The sequence below is a fragment of the Castor canadensis genome, chromosome 3 (assembly GCF_047511655.1).
Source record: "Castor canadensis chromosome 3, mCasCan1.hap1v2, whole genome shotgun sequence".
NCBI classification, from domain to species: domain Eukaryota; kingdom Metazoa; phylum Chordata; class Mammalia; order Rodentia; family Castoridae; genus Castor; species Castor canadensis.
Window position 1 is genome coordinate 7833721 of NC_133388.1, and position 21951 is coordinate 7855671.

At 40.1% G+C, this 21951-nt stretch overlaps 1 protein-coding gene across 4 annotated transcripts in view; it reads right to left on the reverse strand.

Moving 5' to 3' along the window:
- Rcor1 (REST corepressor 1) overlaps positions 1–21951 on the reverse strand; it is a 121114-nt gene that overhangs the window by 97649 nt on the left and 1514 nt on the right. The window lies entirely within an intron of this gene.

Here is a 21951-nt window from a genome sequence, read left to right on the forward strand (position 1 = left end):
CAAATGGTTCCTCCAGTTGTGCCTAGCTGTACAGACAAGACACAGGACATCCAGAAGTAATGTCTTCCCCAAATCAACCCATTTAGTCTTGTCTGATGTTCTACTTCCCAGTGGAAGATGCTCCAGTAGACCTTGAGCTTGCAAGGTCACAGGACCATAATGCCCCATCCCAAACCAGTGTCTTAACCTCCACCAACATCAGCTGTACTTCTCCAATACTAAAGATTGATTGGCCTTTGGAAGCCTTCAGCTATGACCACTGTAGCAGAAGCTCCAAGGCTCAAATTCAGCTGTTTCTACAACTACATAGAATAGTTAAGACCCTTGGGGCAATTTAATCAAGAGAAAGTAAATGTGAAGACACCAACAAACAAGGTTCTCAACTGTTTTCTTCACACATTCCCCACTCAAAAGTGTTCTGACAGGTGCCATGATTCTCTAGAATGTCCCAGCATAAATGAGCAGCCAATAAAGATTCTTATGAAGCTGTGGCCAGCTGAATAACACCACTTAGTATTTGCTTTCCCTCCTTCCCTGACTCACTTTCTTTTTTCTGCCCTCACTCTAACTTCAAATAAAGTATTAGCACATAATCTCTGCCATATGTTCTATTTCCTGGGAAATCTAAAGTGAGATGCAGGTTGTAACTTAAGAAGGAGATGAAATGAGAGGAAGGCAAGGGAATAGGTGGAGAAGACATGTCATAATGCTGACTATGGAATCTAAGACAAAGACATGAGAATGACAGGTGGGGTTGAAGACTGTAGAGACCAGGACTTAGGAAGATGTGCACTGAAACAATCAGAAGTAGATACAACACTAACTTTGAAACTGAGATGACAGAGGAATTTTAGACAATAGTTAACTCAAGAAATGGGATAGTCAAGCTGGTGGATTGGCTCAAGCGATAGAGCGCTGCATGAAGCCCTGAGTTTAAACTCCAGTACAGCTCCCCCCCACCCCGCCAAAAAAAGAAAGAAATTGGGCAGTCAAGGCAGGGCTGAGAAAAGGACCCCTCGGAGAGAAGGCAAGGAACTAAGAAGCCACTATATTTGAAGGACTGGGGTCGCTATGTCTTTCAACCTAAGTAATCATTCACAGTAGCCCAGGGAAGAATGATTTTTAAGACACAGAAATCACAAAAGACTTCAGAAAAAATACTGGACTACAGAGTAGAAGGATAGAAACTATTTTTCTTCTAGAATAATTCAGACCTACTCCACTAGAGGATAACTAGAGAAGCTGAACAAAATAATGAAAACATCTGCTTAAAGGAATAGGTCCAGAATACAGGACAGCTTGGGGCGCTTGGGGCCCAGACAGCACAGTTTGGCTACTGTGGTCGTCCCTCTCCTCCACACCACTAAGGATCTATGCCAATCCAGAGGGGAGCACTGAGAGACTAAGAGCTTTAATCATGCATCTGACAGCCTTTAGAACTCATGAAGTTGGCACCACACCCCAGAAACTGCCATTACAGGAGAAGAAAGAGACAGAAGCTAGTGAATGCCCCTTTCTTTGGGCTGGAACCTAGAAAGTCTATACCTTAGAAGAAGGCATAAGGATGAAACTAAAGAAGACAGACCCTCAAAGAGACTTCAGCTAGTCTGGGGCATAGCTCAAGTGGTAGAGCAGAGGCCTTCAGTTCAATCCCCAGGACCTCGAAAGAAATAAAAGAAAGAGAAGAAAGGAAAAGGGAGGAAGGAAGGATGTCAGGAAGGAAGAGAGGGAGGGAGGGAATGACCCAGGCTCACACCTGTAATCCTAGCTACTTGGAAGGCTGAGATTGGGAGGACTGTGTTCAAGGTCAGTTCAGGAAATAGTTTAAGACATCCCATCTCCAATAATAGAGCAAAATGGACTGGAGGTGTTGCTGGAGCATCAGAGCACCTGGCAAGCACAAAATCCTAAATTCAAACCAGTTCCACATTAAAAAAAAAAAAAAAAAAAAGAAAAAGAAAGAAAGAAAAAGAAAACAAAACAGACTTTACCTCAGCTTTGAACCATCTCATTCTTTTTTTTTTTCCTTTTTTTTGAGAAAGGGTCCCACTTTGTAGCCAAAGCAGGCCTTAAACTCACATTTCAGATGTATGACCCCATGCTTGCTTTGTAAGATCATATTTTTGAAGATGGATAAAAGATAAAGGCAATTCCAGAGTGCCTGTAAACATAATCCTAACAAAGACATCATTTGGGGCTTTTTTTTTTTTTTTTGGTGATACTAGGGGTTGAATTTAGGGACCTTGCACTTGCTTGGCAGGCACTGCACCACTTGAGCCATGCCCCAGCCCTTTTAGCTTTAGTTCGTTTTGGGACAGAGGCTCGTATTTATGCCCAAAATGGCCTGGACCATGATCCTTCTATTTTCTGCTTCCTACATACCTGGGATCACATGCCACTACACCCAGCAGTACTGAGGTTCAAACTCAGAGTCTTGAACTTGCTAGGCTGGCATTCTACCACTTGAACCATACCACCAGCCCTCAAATTATTTTTTAAAACAATTTTGCAGGGCTGCCATAGTGGCACACATATGTGTGTGTGTGTGTGTATACATATATATGTATATATATACATATGTATATGCATATATAATACATATATACATATGGTTCACATATATGTATATAAAGTAATACACATATAAAATAATTTGATGAAGCTGGGCAGAGTGGCTCACACCTAGTACCCTAGCTGTTTGGGAGGTGGGAATGGAAGAACAACAGTGGCATACTGGTAATCCAAGAGGTAAATGGAGGTAAGAATTCTATGGTGCACTGTCTAGCAAATGGTTTTGGTAAAAGCACCAAGTTAACACTAGGCTATTAAAAAAAGGATGTAAACTGTAATCTCTAGGATAATCACTAAGAGAGTAGCATATTTTTAAAAAAGAACACACCTGGGAGCTGGGACTATAGCTCAATGGTAGAGTGCTTGCCTAGCATATGGTAAGGCCCTGAGTCCAACCCTCAGCACTGATTTAAAAAAAACAAAAACAAAACCCACACATACACAACTACCAAGCTAAAGGAGAATATAAAATAATAATAAAATATTGAATCAATGCAACAAAATGAGGTCAAATGAGTACAAAATAAAAAAAGAACACAGAACAGGTGTGTCAAATAGCAAGCTTTAAGTAGACCTAAACACAAACCTGTGTGTTAAATAAAACTGTGAAGTGAACTAAACTGTAAATGCCCTAGGTTAAAAGCAAAGATTTATGTTTCTCATTTGTTGCAGCATGTGTGTTTGGGTGTTTTGGGTGTGTGGGGTGAATGGCCCATGGCAGCTTCAAAAGAGGATGGGGCCCTAAAAGGCCAAATCTTGAAGGGGGGATGCAACCTCAGTGGTTGGAGATACAGCCAGACCACCAAGAACTCCCTGTGTTCTTGGTAAGGCAGAGGTAAGGTTGCCCTTCTTTATGGGTAAGGGAGCCAGAAATCTCAGGATACCAATCTGAGGTATCCTGCCCCCAGGGCCAGCAACCAACTTCAGAGAGTAGAGAGAGATTCCAGCAGTTAGGGGATGGGGTAGGGGTTCACTTCTCATGTGGTGTTGCTGCTTCTCCCTTTGGCTTTTTCATCACCTTCTTCAATACTCACCGTGCTGGGGTGCAGGGGTGGAATTGGGAAAGGATCACCTGGCCTCCAGCTGGCAGGATTCCCTCTTCCTGTTTCTCACCATCTTCTTTTTCTGGGTGCTCAGGGTTTGAGCTGTATATCCTTCCTGTCCACCTCCAACCGCAGCAGAGTCAGTATTCGGTGTTACTGCAGACTCCTCCTGATTTCTGGATTCCCCCCTTGTGACCACTCCATTTCGGTTGGCTAAGGTCAACCCTGGCCACTCTCTCCAGGAGGTTATGAGGAGAAGGAATCACATCTATACATAGGATGGGAGAGCCTGCTGCTCTCAATTCTTGCTGGGTAAGACCCAGTCTTGGTGGAGAAGGACAAATTGAAGACAATGGCTGTTTCTCCCCTCTCCTAATCCTTTAGAGTAGGCAATGGGACAAGAAGCATTAACAGAGATAAAGGACACTCTGTAATGACAAGGAGCAATCTTTTCCTGTTGAGTTCACTGACTTAAAAAGGGGGGGGATCTTTATTAAGACAGCAAGGCAGAATAGTGAGGTGAATGGATAATTTAATAACATCATAATCATACTAGGGTATTTTTACACAGGAGAAAGGAAAAGCATGGGGATGGCAAGAGAATATCCCACTTCTAGGCACAGAGATTCAAGGGATATATGGGGAGCAAGTGTCACCTGACAGGGCTGCAGGGAAAGCAGTGTCATCAGGAAAAAACTTGTTCTGATGGAACAGGAATGTGAGGGAAAAATCATTGAAGAAATGAAAGAAATGAGGATTCGGGAGATTTTCTTAAACCCCTTGAGTTCCAGAGGGCTCATGGAAAAGGTTTCAAGAAAAAGTTTCAAGAAAAGGTTAGAGGGCTAACAGAGTGGCTCAAGTGGTAAGAGCACCTGCCTGAGGCAGGCAGGCAGGCAGGCAGGCAGGCAGGCAGGGAGGGAGGGAGGAGAAAAGGTCTAGGATGAAAAATGGGATCAGAAGAGAATGTACAAAATCTTATAGCAGTCAGTGTTCATGAAATGAGAGCTGATGTAGGAGTCCAGACCTTCTCCATGGCTGAGAACTAAGAAAGCACACAATGAGATCAATAGTGAGGGCCTCAACAGAGTCACCAAGAAAGAAGCTATGAGTGAGAGGAGGAGAATGGATGGGGAACTTGCCAGGAACATCTAAAGTTCTTGTGCTTCCATTTAACTTCTGCTCCATCAGTAGGCTGGCACAAAAGCATTCTTCATTTCTGCTGAAAGAGGCCACCAGTTTCAGAATTCTAAAAAGCCAATAAACCTCTGATAACCACTCAAGAGAAGGTTATTTTTTCAGAGAAAGTAGAGCCCTTCCTCCAATCCATTTCAGAAGTGTTTTTTAAATGGAATTTGACTGCTATTTATAGCTAATATAAGGAAAGCCCTGTACCATCAAAAAATAATAGTAATAATAATCCTACTTTCCTACTTTTCTCAGTGATGAATGGCACAATTTACTGAGCATTCTGCCTTTGTACTTCATTTTACTTATATGAGAGATTTTATTTTGCTCCAACAAATGTGCTAAATAATGTTCTAGACACTTGGGACACAGCAGTAAATAAGACCCCTGCCCTTGTGGAGTTTATACTTTAGTACAGACACTAAACAATAAATGTGTGAATTTTCAGTATTTTAGCAGCTGCTCACTACTATGAAAAAAGAAAACAGTACGTCAGGATAAGAGGAACTAGAGTGCAATGGCTACATTCATTTTAAACAGGGCGGTCAAATGCTTCCTATGAAATAACTCTGCCAAAAATAATTTTAATCAGACATTGATAAGCCCCTAAATCTGAGTACAAATTTACAGAAAATACAGAGGACAAAGGAATATAGTTAAAATACCATGAAGATGCAATCATCAAGTCCAGAATGAGGAAAGCCCAACAAGACAAACTAGTAGTTTTCTAAAAATAAACAAGGAAAAAAGAAGAAGAGAAAAATCTATAGATTAAAATGCAATGTATGTCCCAGGCACCAGTGGCTCACACCTGTAATCCTAACTACTCAGGAGGCAAAGATCAGGAGGATCGAGGTTCAAAGCCAGAGCAAGCAAATAGTTCACAAGAACCTCTCTGGAAAAAACCCATCATAAAAAAGGGCTTGTGGAGTGGCTCAAGGTGAAGGCCCTGAGTTCAAGCCCCAGTACCACAAAAAAAAACCCAAAACCCTCTGAGGCCAGAGCCAGTGGCTCGTACCTCTAATCCTAGCTACTTGGGAGGCTAAGATTGGGAGGATTGAGTTTTGAGGCCAGCCTGGGCAAACAGTTCATGACAGCTCCATCTCCAAAATAACCAGAGCCAAATGGATTGGAGGTGTGACTCAAGCTGTAGAGTGTCTGCTTTGCAAGTGTGAAGACCCTGAGTTCAAACTCCAGTACCACAAAAAAAAAAAAAAAAAACAACTCTGGACTATGCAAACTAATCCAATTACAGAAAACAAATCAGTAGTAGCTTGGGGCGAGACAGCCAGGAAGTGGAATTACAAGGGGGACCAAGAAACTTTTGACTGTGAGATAATTTCACACAAGTATATAAACATCACTAATCAGATTGGAGAATTTTGTTTGTTTTTGTTGGTTAGTAAAGATTGAACTCAGCACCTCAAACTTACTACACAAGTTCTCCACCATCAAATTAGAAGATTTTAAATGTTCCCGCCAAAAAGAAATAAATGTCTAACATGAGATATGCCAATTACTCTGATCTGATCATTATACATTGTATATGTGTACTGAAATATCACTGTACCCCTTAAATATGTATAGTTACTGTCAATTAAAAATAAAAATATGGGGGGAGGTGGCCCAAACAATGTATACACATGTGAGTAAATGTAAAAACAATAAAAATTATATATAAACACTAATCAAGGCCAGGTGTAGTGTCTCACACCTGTAAGCACAGCTACTCAACTTTTTTCCAACGGAAAAAAAGTTAGCATGCACCTGTCATCCCTACCTATGGCCAGCCAGGGTATAGCAAGACCCTATCTCAAAAATAACCAACACTGCTGGGCACCAGTGGCTCATGCTATAATCCTAGCTACTCAGGAGGCATCAATCAGGAGGACTGTGGTTTGAAGCCAGGGAAATAATTCATGTAACCCTATTTTGAAAATATCCAATACAAAAAAAGGGGCTGGTAGAGTGGCTCAAGTGGCAGGGCACCAGCCTAGCAAGCTGGAGCCTGAGCTCAAACCCCAGTACAGCCTCAGTAAATAAATAAATTCAACACAAAAAAAAGAGCTGGTGGAGTGGCTCAAGTAGAGATGTGCCTGCCTAGCAAATGTGAGAGGCCCTGAGTTCAACCTCCAAGTACCACAAAAATAAATAAATAATTTCTAAGTCAATGAATGATCTTCTCTACTTCAATTGAATCTACCCTTATACACTCTCCTTGACATGACCTTTTCCAACTGCGATTACACACACATCATCCTCTGGCTTAAAATATTCCAGTGTTATACACTACGGCGCAATGACTCTCAAGAGTAGAGTAGTGCAGTTTTAAAACACATGGTCGGCTCATGCCTGTAATCCTAGCTATTCAGGAGGCAGTAATCAGGAGGATCACAGTTCAAAGCCAATCTGGGCAAATAATTCGAGAGACCCTATCTCGAAAAATCCATCACAAAAAAGGGCTGATGGAATGACTCAGGGTGCAGGCCCTGAGTTCAAGCCCAGTATAAATAAATAAATGAATAAATGAATGAATGAATGAATGACATGGTCAAGAGTTGGGTGTGGTGGCATATCTGTAATCCCAGCATTCTGGAGACTGTGGCAAAAGACTCTGAAATTTGAGGCCAGTCTGGGTTACAGAGTAAGACTCTATCTCTATTTAATAAAAAAAAGAAAAATGCATTTTTTTTACATCTATTGTGTCACAAAACTATTTCATTGTTGCTTTTATAATAGAAACATTAAAAAAGACTGTGATAAAAGCACACCTGTAATCCCAGCACTCAGGAGGCAGAGGCAGGAAAGTTCTGAGTACAAGGACGCCCTGTCCTTTTCACACAGGCTCAAGAAAAAAAAGTATGATAGTTTTGTGCATCTCAAAAAAAGACATGAGTCTTTACTGACTGTTAAATTATGTAAGCAATACATTAACTCCACTAACAAGCATAGAATTTTCTTTGTGATGATGGAATGTCCTGAAATCAGATAGGGGTGATGATTGCACAACTCTGAATATACTAAAAAATCATTAATTACACTATACACTTTAAAAAGGTGAATCTGATGGTATGTGAATCATTATCTGAATAAAGCTATTATTTGTAAATAAGATAAATTCCTTAAGTATGCAACAAAGCTCTTGTAATTTGGTCTGCACCTAGCTGTTCTACCAGCTTCACCTTTCACTTTTCCAAGTACCTCCCTAAGTGACAATCATAGCTAACTCCAGTCATGTGCCCCATAAGACATTTTGGTGAACAACTGACAGCATCACAACAGTAATACATAAGATAATAATGGAGCTGAGAAATTCTATTGCCCAGTAATAAAGCCATCCTAACATTTTAGCGCAATGTATTACTCAACTGTTTGTAGTAATGCTGGTGGAAAACAAATCCACTGCACTGCCAGTCATATAAGAGTACAGCACAAGCCAGCTCATGCCTGTAGTCTTCTACTACCTGAGAGGCTGAAGCAGGAGGACTGCTTAAGCCCAGGAGTTCAAGACCAGCCTAGGCAATATATTGAGACCCCGACCTCAAAAAACAGCAGTTGGGGGGGGAGAATACAGAACATACAATTATGCACAGTACATTATACTTAATAAACCCAGGTGCTAGTTTATGTATTTACTATTCCATACCTTTTATTATTTTAGAGCATATCCCTTCTACTTACAAAATTTTAAAAAGTTCATTGCAAAACAGTCTGCCTCATTATGACAATAGCAGCCTCATACAAAGTTCACTATCTCTTTTTTTTTTTTTTTTTTTTTTGGTGGGAGGGGTAGGTAGGAGGGGAGGCACTCCTGGCAATAAACCCAGGGCTCGGGTATGCTAGGCAAGTATTCTACCACTGAGCTACAGCTCAAGCCCCAATGTGGCCTCTGCAGTGGGCCTGGGGATGTAGTTTAGTGATAGAACACTTGGCTAGTAAGCACAATGCCCTAGGTTCCATTCCCAGCAAATTCCTCCATCTTCAGAAAAACAAAAAGGCCATGTCAAGTGACTGATGTGCATCATCTAGGCTTTTATAAGTGCATTCTTCGGTGTCTGCACAATTAAATCATCTAATAGAGCATTTTTAGGAACGTATCCGCATGGCTTAATGACTCTTCTCAAACAGACAAGAAGTGGAGTGGCTCAAGTGGTACAGTACCTCGCCTCAGGCCTTGAGTTCAAACCCCAGTACCACCAAAAAAAAAAAATGGCTCCCTCGGCCTGGAGTGTCCTTCCTTCACTTGTCCTTCAAGACTTACCTAAAGCCATGCATGGTGGTGCACATATACAATCCCAGCACATGATAGATGAAGGTAGGAAGAGTTAAAGGCCAGCCTAGGCTGCACAGAGACCCTAGCTCAAAAAACACAAAAGATCTACCTGAAGAGTCTGGAAAGTCTCTCCGTCTACCCCAATTTCAAATACTTCACGGTATTTCACTCTACCCCTGGCTCCCAGAGCACAGACATATCTCTATCACATGGCATTCATTTTATCAGACTGGGTATTTTATGACCATAGAAAAATAGGAGATACTCAACAGAAGATAATGTCTGACAGGCTGATGGAGTGGATCAAGTGATAGAGCACCTGCCTACCTAGAAAGTGTGAGGCCCTCAGTTCAAACCCTGCTAATGCCAAAAAAAAAAGTCTGATATACAAAGTTACTCTCTGTAACGTACAAATACCACTTAAACTTATACAACTGGGGACGCAGCTCAGTGGTAGTGGGTATATTCTGCATGTACAAGGCCCTAGGTTCAATCCTCAGCACAAAAGCAAAAAAGCAAATTTACAAAATTTTGGCCAAAAATTTTTGAAGATTTGCCAAAAATCTTACACAATTATAAATTAATTATATGAACTAATACATTACAATCTGATTTTTTTTTGGTAGTACTGAGGTTTGAACTCAGCCTACACCCTTGAACCACTCCATCAACCTTACTTTTTGTGCTGGATTTTTTCGAGATAGGGTCTTGCAAACTATTTGCCCAGGCTGACTTTAAACCACGATCCTCCTGATCTCTGTCTCCTGAGTAGCTAGGATTACAGGCGGGAACCACCAGCACCTGGCATCTTCGTGTAACATCTGAAATTTTGAAACTACTGTGAGAAAACACTGGAAGAGACAGGAATAGATGGTTATTTTCTGAATGGGACTCCATTTGCCCAGAAAATAAGAGCAAGAATTGACAAATGGGGCTGCATTTGTTAAACTTCAAAAAGTTTCTGGGGGAGGGAAGAAAAAGGAGAATGATGGAAAGAGTGTATTTAACTAAAATATATTGTAAGCACTTTTGTAAATGCCACAACTACCCCCGGTACAAAATTATGATAATAAAAAAAGTTTCTGCTCATCAAAGAAACAATTACAAGAATCAATAGACAACCTACACAATGGTAAAAAAAATAATCTTCACTAGCTATCCTCCGGTATCCAGAATATACAAAAAGCTCAAAAAAGTAAACAGCAAAACAAATAATCCAGTTAATAAATGGGTAAGAGAAGTACAAATGCTGATATAGAAAAATGTTCAACATCCTTAGCCATAAGGGAAATGCATCTCATCCCCATCACAACAGCTATCATCACAACAACAAATGCTGCAACGGTGGGGGATGGGGAAAGCACAGGCACAGACAGACGTTCATACACTGCTAAGCGGAATATACGCTAGTGCACGCACTGTGGAAACCAGTATAGAGGTTCCTCAAAAAAGTAAAAGCAGAACTAGCAATGGTGCTCCCCAGCCTGCTTAAAGCAGTATAACTCAACATACCCATGTTCATTGCAGCTCTCTTCACAGCAGCCAAACTGTGGAATCAGCTGAGAGGCCCAACAACAGACAAATGGATAAAGAAAACATGGTACACACACACATCACAGAGTATTATTCAGCCATAAAAAGTGAAATTATACCAGGTGCCGGTGGCTCACACCTGTAATCCTTGCTACTCAGGGGGCAGAGATCAGGAGGATTATGGTTCGAAGCCAGTCCAGGAAAATAGTTCATGAGACCCTATCTCGAAAAAACCCAACACAAAAAACAACTGGTAGAGCAGCTAAGATGTAGGTCCTGAGTTTAAGCCCCAGTACTGCAAAAAAAAAAAAGAAAGAAATTTTGTCATTTGCAGGAAAATGGATGGAACTGCAGACCATGATGTAAACTGAAAAAAGCCAAGCTTAAAAAGCTAACTGTCACATTTTTACTCATTTGTGGAATCTAGAACTAAAATGGTAATAGTAATAACTATTATTATGTTAGGGCATAAATGTAAAAGGGGGGCTGTAGGAAGGACATTGAGGGGCAAAGGGGATCAAAGTACGTTACACACACATGAAAACAGCATAATGAAACCCACCAAACACTATTTGAAAAGGGAGAGTGTAAAGGAATAGACAGGAGGGGGTAAACATGTTCAAAGTACACTGTACACCATCTGTGGAATTATCACAACAAAACCCTTCCATACTATCAAGGTATGCTAATTAAAACATTAAATTAAATTTAAAAAGGAAATATGGATGGGGATGGTAGCTCACGCTTATAATCCTAGCTACTTGGGAGGCTGAGTTTTGAAGGACTGAGGTTCAAGGCCAGTCCCAGCAAATAATTCAAGAGACTCCATTTCCAAAATAACCAGAGCCAAATGGACTAGAAGGGTGACTCAAGCCGTAGAGTGCCTGCTTTGCAAGCACAAAGCCCTGAGCTCAAACCGCAGTCCAACCAAAATAAGAAACAGGAGGCTGGTAAAACAGCTCGTAGTAGACTAACATCTGTCTACGAAGCACGAAACTCAGAGTTCAACCCCCAATAATGCCAAAAAAAATTTTTTAAAGTTTTTGTAAAAAAAGGGAAGCCAGGTACCAGTGGCTCACACCACTCAGGAGGCAGAAATCAGGGGGATCTTAGTTCAAAGCCAATCCGGACAAATACCTCATGAGACTCTATCTTGAAAAACTCATCACAAAAAAGGGCTGGCAGAGTGGCTAAAGGTGTAGGCCCCAAGTTCAAGCCTCAGTACTGTAAAAAAATTTTTTCTTAAATAAATAAATAAAATTAATTTAAAAAGAGAATATAGAGGGATGGCAGAGTGGCTCAAGCAGTAAAAAAGCACCTGCCTATGAGGACCTTAGTTCAAACCCCAGTGCCACCAAAAAAAATAAATAAAACCAAAAATCTTAAACAATTATAAGTTATATAAATTCATACTTACAATTATAATCTTACAAGCTTATAAAACCTTAATTACAAATAATTTCTAAATAATGCTAATTGTTGGTCACACGTGATTTGTTAATATTCTATTTTTCTATGTTCAAATTTCTACATAGGCAAAAAACAAACTTGTCAATATTTATGAGAAGCTATAGAACCACAATAATCTATAACAAAAAAATCAGTGTTCTTTGACTTCCAGAAGTACAAGAAGTCCATGACTTTCTTACATACCGAGTTCCTAAAACCATGTACAAAAATCAAATGTGCGAAAGCAAGGCAATAGACAGCCATAAGGGGAACTATACTCTTGAAAAGCTAAAAAAATGCACAATACCTCATTAAATCTCATCTTTTCCATAGGATAATTCCAATGTCATGCATGTTCTTAAATTGCTATTTTTCCTTCACAAACAGTCAACCAACTAAGGTGTCTAACTATGGCAAAAGTTACAAGCTTTTTACAATGCCTAATGATTACTACTAACTTTGTCTCAACTGCATTGTTCACAGAACCTACAACTGAAATAACAGGTATCAACACTTTCACTTTTCCATTGCTTATTAGCTATGTTCTTAGTAAGGCAGAAAATGTGGCTGTCAGTCTTTGTTTTCTACAGCAACAAAACTTTATTAAAAGAATATTCAGGAATTTAATACGCAAAACTAGATAAAAGCTCAGGTATTCAAGTTTATACCCTGCCTTGTCAGGGTATGGGGCCTATAATCCCAACCCTCAACCTCACAACTCTAATAACAATGCTATACAAAAATGGTAATGCCATGAAAACTGACCTGTTGCCTAGCAAGCAGAGAACCAAGCAACAACTCAGAATGAGAATTCATCAGCTGATGTGCAAAATTATAATTCAACTTAAGAGTATCAATATATGACAAACATGTAGTTGAAAATGACTAGGAGACAATGAAAGTTCTGTAACAAGAACTTCAAAAAGAGCTAGGCACAGGTGGCTCACATCTGTAATCCTAGCTACTCAGGAGGCAGAGATCAGGAAGATCACGGTTCAAAGCCAGCCTGAGCAAATAGTTCACGAGACCCTATACCAAAAACCCATCACAAAAGATGGGCTGGTGGAGTGGTTTAAGGTGTAGGCCTGAGTTCAAACCCCAGTATCAAAAAAAAAAAGAACTTCAGAAAGAATCCTCCCTTCCCTTTTCCTCTCCCCCACCCCTCCCAGAAGACTTTATGGTACAGAGTAAGACTAGACTAGGTTAAATACTAACCCTTCTCTTCCTCCAACCTACCCTGATCTATTAGTAAGCACACCAGGCCCAGAACCTTCTACATCAGTGAAGGTAACACAGAAACTATAGCCTTCTGTGTGTAAAATAGCACAGAAATATCCAAAGTTCATGTGCGAACCTTCCCAACTCCTGTGTACTTAAAAACCCAGGTGCAACTTTTTTCCCCCAGTGGTAGGGATGGAACTGAAGGCCTCATGCATGACAACAAATTCTCTATAACTAAGCTATACCCCACAGCCCTATATGTGACTTGACTACCATAGCCTCTGTTGAATGAAGTCTTATCAATAACAGTTGATTAGCTCACAATTTATACATTATGTCTTATACATAATAAACAGGTAAGAACCACAAGAGATCACATTTTTTACTATAACACAAAACCAGTTTACTACGAGCCAACTGCAATAGCAGAAGGTAGCTACAAAACTATTACAGTAGTTCAGTATGCACTAGTTAGTTTTATGCCAGTTTAACAATGCATGTTTACATTTGTTTACATTTCTGTCAACTGTGATACTATGTACAGTCTGTGTGAATGTGCAAAAGTTTTTCATGGGGATTTGAGTTGTGTGTGGTTTTTTGGTTTTTGAGACAGTGTCTTGCTATGAAGTCAGGCTGGCCTCCAACTCCCAATCCTCCTCTCAAGTGCTAGGATTACAAGCAAGTACTACCACACTCAGCAATATGTGCATAAGCTTTAATAAATTTCAACTTTAAACATGTTTGTGGTAGGGCGCTGGGGGTTCACACCTGTAATCCTAGATACTCAGGAGGATTTCAGTTGGAAACCAGCCAGGGCAAATAGTTCAAAAACCCTACCTCAAAAAAAACCCTCCACTGAAAAGCGCTGGTGGAGTGGCTTGGGGTGTAGGCCCTGTGTTCAAACTCTAGTACCGCAAAAAAAAAAAAAAAAAAAAGTTTGTATGTTTTATGGTAGTGATAAACTATTATCTATGTATTCATGACATAACTTTTTCTTAATTTTTTCGATGTTTTTTGGGTTTTTCGTGGTACTTGTGTTTGAACTCAAGGCCTGGAGCTTCCTAAGCAAGTGTTCTACCACTTAAGCCATGCCCCCAACCCCTTTGGCTTTAGTTATTTTTCTGAAAGGTCTGTAATTTTTGCTCAGGCTGGCCTGGACTGAGATCCTATTTAGACTTCCTGAGTAGTTGGGATGACAAGCATGCGTCACCACATCCAACTTATTGACTGAAACTGGATCTCCTAACATTTTGCCTAGGCTGGCCATAACCATGCATGATTTCCCGCCCCCTCCTCCAGTAGCTGGGAGTCACTGAGCCTGGCCAGTATTTTTCAATATTCCTAGGCTATGAGGTTAGTCTGTGTTTCCAAATCATCACAAATCTCCACAAAATAAATCTACGTAAGTAAACTGGAAATGGTGGCATACACCTGAAATCCTAGCTATCTGGGAGGCAGAGGCAGAGGCAGAGGGATCTCCAATGGCAGGCCAGCCCAGGCAAAAGATAAAATGAATCTTAAAAACAAAACAAAAAGTGGCTAGGGGTTAGGGGACATAGCTCAGGTAGTAGAGAGCTAACCCAGCAAGCACAAGGCCCTGGGTTACTGGGAAATATAACAAAAAAAAATCTGTGTAAGTAGACAAATGCACTGTTCAAAGGTCAGCCTATGTTCTAGTCTTTAAGAAATATATCATTGGTTTTCTGTTTTTGTTTTTTGATGGTACTGAGGTTTGAACTCAGGGCTTCATGCATGCTAGGCAGGCCCTCTACCACTTGAGCCACACCCCCAGCACTTTTCTGCTTTTTAGTTAATTTTTCAGGTGGGATCTTGAGTTGCCCAGGCTTCAAACCAAGATCCTCCTACCAATAGCCTCTCATGTAGCTGGGACCACAAGCACACACCACCATACCCAGCTTATTGATTGAGATGGGGATTTCGCTAACTTACCTGGACTGGCCTCAAACCATAATCCTCCCTATCTCCACCTCCCAAACATCTGGGATTACAGGCATGAGCCACCATGCCTGTCTACACACTGGTTTTGTGTAAGGACAGGGAGAGGAGTTTGCCTGATTTTTGGTGGGAAGAGGATAGGGAAATTAGTAGTAGAACACACTAACCAGATAGCTACATTTGCTATACAGATATCATTTCATATGTAACTCAGGGCTTCACAATTACAAAGCAGGTGCTCTACTACTTGAAGCCACACTTCGAGTCCAATCATTTCACAACTTATTTAAGAATGGTTCTTCAAAGTCATTTCACAGCTCAGGTTTAATGTAATCTTTTAGAAAAACATTGGGAGGATGAGATAGAAGAGATCTAAATGTTATACTTAAACTAAAGAGTAGCATGTAATACTGTATTTGGTAACCTCAAGTCACCAATCACAAGAAATGCTCCCTTCAAAGTAACTCCTACTGTATTTTATACTAAGTTGCCTACTTCAACACACATGCAGGAGCAAAATACCATCCATCTACTTTGTCCCCAGTGAACCAAGCAAGACACTTTCATTTCATTTGTGTTTTCACTGATGCTCAAAGGAATGGAACTGGATAAGAAGGTGCATATGGCAACCCTATTCATAAAACCCAGCCTTCGTTCAAGGCCAGTCTGGACTACATAGGAAGACTCTGTCTCAAGGTAAAAAAAAAAAGAAAAAGAAAACTAAAACTCCACAACACTCGAGCCCACATGGAAAAAGCTAATCCACTGATCTAATAAAACACTGCTCCTGTTTTTCTTTAAAGAACCTTTCTGGCTGGTTCTCCTTTAAATATATATTGCAATCTGACTGCAACTTACAATTATGATATCCTAGTAGTATATAAAATAATGATGCCTCTTACTGCTGATAGTAACTTATTAGACTGGGTTAACAACTTACTGGGCAAGATAATAGATTAAATCATAACACTAAGCTACTCAGTCCTTGTTTCCTCATATGGAAAATAAAGATAATAGTTTTATTTCATATGACTATTGGGTTTTTTTGTTTGTTTTTTGGTGGGACTGGGGTTTGAACTCAGGGCTTTGTGCTTGCAAAGCAGGTGCTCTACTGCTTGAGACACACCTCCAGGAGGGTTAAATGGCACAAAGTAAGCACTATACTGACCTAGCACTGATAGGTCATTCTTTTGAGGGTTTTCTGATAGTGATGAAAGACTGTTACCTCACCATTCACACTCACCCTTTCCCTTATGTATGTCACTGGCAAATCCCTAAGATAGCTGAATGTAGTTTTAGTTCACACCACTTTAACCTTTTGTGGGAAAATGACTGACCATTATATGAATTAAAGCCATAATCTTAACCTCTAACATGCTATTATAACTACATGCTAGGTGGAAATTAAACCCAGAGCTTTTCAAGTCATCTGGCACTATAATTTGGGTCAACAGGTTAATAGCATATCAACACGAGCTGAATAACATTAGGTTTGAAACAACACACAAAAAAGTGTCAATTCTCAGTGACATTCACCTTAAAATTCAAGAGTTCTTGGCTATTTACCAAGGCTAGCCTTTGAGCAGTCTCCAATCAAGGATATATTTTCATTTCTTCCTAATCAAAGAAACTCAATTCTATACACACACACTATTAAAGAAAAAGCAAAAACTATACATGCAACTCTAACAAAAGATTAATATCCAAATACATGAAAACACAACTTTTAAGAAAAAAGACCAACACATCAGGCATCTCAGCACATGCCTGCAAGCCCACTGGGGTTAAGGGGACTGAAGTTGGGGGAGGAGGGAGGATGAAGGAAGAAGGAGGGGAGGAAAAAATAGCAAAAGATACACTGACAAGAGGAAACTAAATGGTAAAAATATAAAAATAAAGACACTCAACCTCACCAATAAGTTTTAAAATGCCAATATAAACAACAAAAGAGTAGCACTTCAAAAAAGTTAATAAATCTGGGCAGAAGCCATGGCCCAAGTAGTAGAGAGCCTGACTATCAAGCTCAAGGTCCTGAGTTCAAATCCCAGCACTGTCACAAAACAATAATGTTAATATAATAAATCTAACACAGTAGTGAAGACAGGGTAAGGAAAAAAGAACTTAGGAACTTGTGTGTCTTATAAGTGGGAATGTACTTGTTTGGAAAAACATCAAAGCAGGTGAATACACACAAATAATTTCATTTACATAAAAGCTTATAACAATAAGAAAATACTATTTATCACACATAAGTATTTACTGAAGTACAGAACTGAGAGTTCTGACAGCAGTGGGAATGTGCTCTTCAATTCGATTTCTCTTGCAGAGGAAGGGCTCCAACAGCCCTAGTTTCCTGGAACCTTCAGGTTCAGTGTGGCATCCACACCAAGGTGCTCCCCGCTAATGGCTGTACACAGCAGGTATCCTAGATCAGGGCCATATCTAACTCCAGACTCAGCAGTCTTTATACAGGCTGCCAGCACACTGCCATCTGAGACACTTCTGCCCAACCGCCAGTCACCCTTCCCTCTGCTTCACAGGTTTCACACCTGAGTCCACTACAGGCTCTGGCCCCCAAACTGCCTTCCTCTCTGCTTTATCCTTCACAAGCACACCCCCAAATGAATCACTGGCATATCTAATTTTATCTCGGCATCTGCTTCTCAGAGGATACAAACAATCACAGAAATAATAAACATTTTTAAACTGCATGAGTTTAAAACAGTAATACAAATCAATTTCAAAGTAATGAAAAAAGAGGAAGGAGGATGGCTAGACTTTAGCTGCACCTGAAGCAAATATGGCCTAATGGCAACAGTGATTAAGCACAGTGGACAGTACTATTCTATTGGAATGTTTTGCCTTTTTTTTTCTTTCTTCATTTTTGAGACAAGATCTTGCTATGTAGCACAGGCTAGTCTTAAACATGAAATCCTCCTGCCTCGTCCTCTCAATTGCTAGGATTACAGGCCTGTGCCACCATACCCAGCTAATAACTCTATCTCTGTAATTCCATCTTATGCAAAAAAGGCATATCATGCACAATCACTATCTTAGCATTTCAATTTTTAAACATTTAATTCTTGGGCTGGGGGGTATGGCTCAAGTGGTAGAATACCTGCCTAGGAAATGCAAGACCCTGAGTTCAACCCCTATACCACCACAAAAAAAAAAAAATAGATTAACTCGTTTCTGTTCCCAAAATTGTAAACACATATTACTGTTGTCGCATGTTATTACTGCACCCGGTAACAAGGTTCTAAAGCAGTAAAACTGAAATTTGGTCTCAGATGGTCCTAAACACCTTGAGATAAGAAATGAAATACAAATATATGCCACTTTATCTCAATAGGCCTTACTTTCCTTATGTAGAAGACAGAAAGGTTGTCATGCATGGCAGACCTATAATCCTAGCAACTGGGAGGATTAAGCAGGAGGATAGTGAGCTCGAAACTGGCCTGGGCAACAAAGTAAGTTTGAGGCCACCCTAATCTATGTAGTGAGACCCTGTCTCGAAAACAAACAGCAGGGTACCAGTGGCTCACGCCTGTAATCCTAGCTACTCAGGAAGCAGAGATCAGGAGGATCACTATTTGAAACCAGCCAGGGCAAATACTTCGAGACCCTATCTCGAAAATACCCAACACACACACAAAAAAAAGGGCTAGCAGAGTGGCTCAGGTGGTAGAGCACGTGCCTAGCAAGCATGAAGCCCTGAGTTCAAACCACAGTACAGCAAAAAAAAAAAAAAAAAATTCAACATTAACAATTTCCTCCCCAGGCATGGTAGCACACACTTGTAATCCTAGCACTCAGGACACAGCAGGATCACAAGTTCAAGGCCAGCCTGGGTTATAGAGAGAGACTCTGTCTCAAAAAAATTAATTAAAAAAATTTTTTTAATTTCTCTTCTTGGAGCTTAGCATTTGCCTAGCATGTACAAGGCCTGGGTTGAATCCCCAGTACTGCCAAAAAAAAAAAAAAAAATCCTCTTGTATAAGAGATGTAATTTTAGTATATGTGAATTCAGATAATGAAAACTTAACTCAGGATAAATGTGACATAACACATGCTTCAGAGAACAAAGAAGGGCACTAGTGGCTTCTTCCTATAATCCTAGCTACTTGGGAGGCTGAGATCAGGAGGATTCAGGTTTGAGGCCAGCATGGGCAAATAGTTCATGAGACACCCCCCCACTCCCCCATCTCCAAAATAACCAGAGCAAAATGGACTGGAGGAGTGGCTCAAGTGGTAGAGAGCCTTCTTTGCAAGCTGGAAGCCCTAAGCTCAAACCCCAGTCCCACCAAAAAAGAACAAAGAACTGGAGCCAACCCTACCATCTTATCACTGTGCTCCTCTAAGAAGAAAACCACAAAGAGGAAAAGCACCCAATAAATGACAAAAAAAAAAAAATTATATATATGCTATGGATCATCCTCTGCATGCTTACTAGCAAGACCAAGGGAACAGTCACATTTTTGTATAGAAAAACACCACTCATTTTAAAATATGAGCTACTTTTCTAGTGTAGGAACGAACTAACCAGGAGGTGGGATATAGCAAAGCATCCTCTCTCTCTATTCCATGAGTGCTGAATTCTAGAGACACCAATGACAACTCAGCCTATTCTGCCAGAGTGTGTGGCAAGACCGTCTGGACACCACATGTGGAAACAAAGCCTAAATTAAAGTTGTAGGGTTACACTCTGGCTTTTCATTTTAATGCTAAATGGTGAAACTTTCTTCATTGTAAACAAACTATGCCTTGTTCCACTGATCTAGTCTAAGTCTTAATTAGATTTTAAGAACTGAATCAAGACATTTTAGGACTATGATTTTCTATCCTTGTTTGCTATTTGTGAGGAATGACAGAATTAAATCTTCCTTGGACCATATTGTGACTATGTGATCTTAGCTCTAACCATTCTGGAAACAGGGTCAAGTTGGGAACTACAAGTAAGTAAAATCTGACTTTAAAAAAAAATTCTAGTTGGGTGCTGGTGGCTCACACCTGTAATCCTAGCTACTCAGGAGGCAGAGATCAGGAGGATCTCAGTTCAAAGCCAGCCAGGGCAAACAGTTCACAAGACCCTATCTCGAAAAATAAACATCACAAAAAGGGCTGGCAGATTGGCTCAAGGTGAAGGCTGAGTTCAAGCCCCAGTACTGGGGAAAAAAAAAAAAATTCTGGTAAGTTTTATTTCCAAATATTGGTTCAAATTCTGGTAAAAGGGGGGAAAAAAAAAGATGGATATAAAACTGAGGCAAAGAGGAACTGGTAGTGTAGTTCAGTGGTAGTGTATATTTAACTTGTAAAAGGTCCTGTTTACAATGCCCTGGCACCAAAAACAAACAAAACAAAAAACAAACAAAAACATGCCGGCAGGGAGCAACAAAAATCAGTAACAATCACATCCTCCAGTCTGTATTATTCCTATATTCTTGTACTCATGTAAAGAATCTGTCTTAAGTCTGAAAACCTAAAAAAAACTGCCATGAAACAAAAATGCTGCACCATTTCTATTCCAAAATAGAAGCCTCCTCTTTTCTCATATTTTAAATTAAATGAGGACACACATGAAAAATCACTAGGAAATAGTAAAGTTTTACAATTTTCAGCCATATATAAAAATGTCCCCCACTGCACAGACTGACAAAACAGGGTTTGAAATAATTTCATACCAGTTAAATTCCTTTCTAAACTAAAGCATAAAATGGGAAATCTGGAAATACTAATATCAAGACTCAACTGACATAAAAAACATTTACAATGTTTTACTTTCTAGACTAGTATGGCTTTAGTAAGTTTATGCCTATCCATCAAAAAGTCCAAAGAAAGTTCAAAATATGCTCCTATTACACTTGCTGTTTCAGATGTGAGGCTCATTACTCACAATGCAGAGCTACACATTAGTATTTAGATGTCAGAAGTCTAGCATAATCTAAATAAAGCGCTCAAAATTAAGGTATCAAAAACTGATCAACTTTCTCAGAAGTCTTCTCAAGTTGATTTTTAAAAATAATATGTGGGGGGAAACCTGGTGACAAGTTTTATGTTCTGTGTATTACCACAAGCTGACTTGACCTACAAAATAAAGATAGGGTCAACTGTAACCAAAAAACAGTATGCTTCCCCTGGTGGTCAACTCAGGAATGGAAGAGCCCTGCACAGAAGAGGAAAAAGCCTGGCCTCCTGGTTCTATCCTGTCACTCACAAATGAGAACTCACTCAGAAAAGGACGACGTGGGGGAGAGAAGGACGATCAAAACACTAAAATGGGTTTAAAAGGAATACAAATCTGGGGGTTAGGCTACATAAATGCAAGACACTGAAGTCAACAAAACTAAACTCAGAAGACACATTTTGGAAGCCATTTACTTCCAGAGTGCCCAAGAGCTCACGGGGGTGGGGGGGGGGTGATATTTCTCTGCATTTTCACTTCTAAGTACACCCAGACTTTACTACTTTCATAACAACTTAAGAGCAAACGCCTTTTTCAAGGACTAGACCCTTGCAATTTTCTACAGTCTTGTTCCGAGGAAAAGCATTTGTTTTTCAAACAACCTGGTGGTATAACCTACTGAAGGTTCTCCTCCAGCTCTGAAGCCCTCCAACAAGGGCTGTTCACTTTAGCTGGACAAGACTCCCTTTTGAAATTTCTCTGTGAAACAAAACCCATGTCTTTTCAAACATTTTTTTACAACAACCACCACCTTTAAA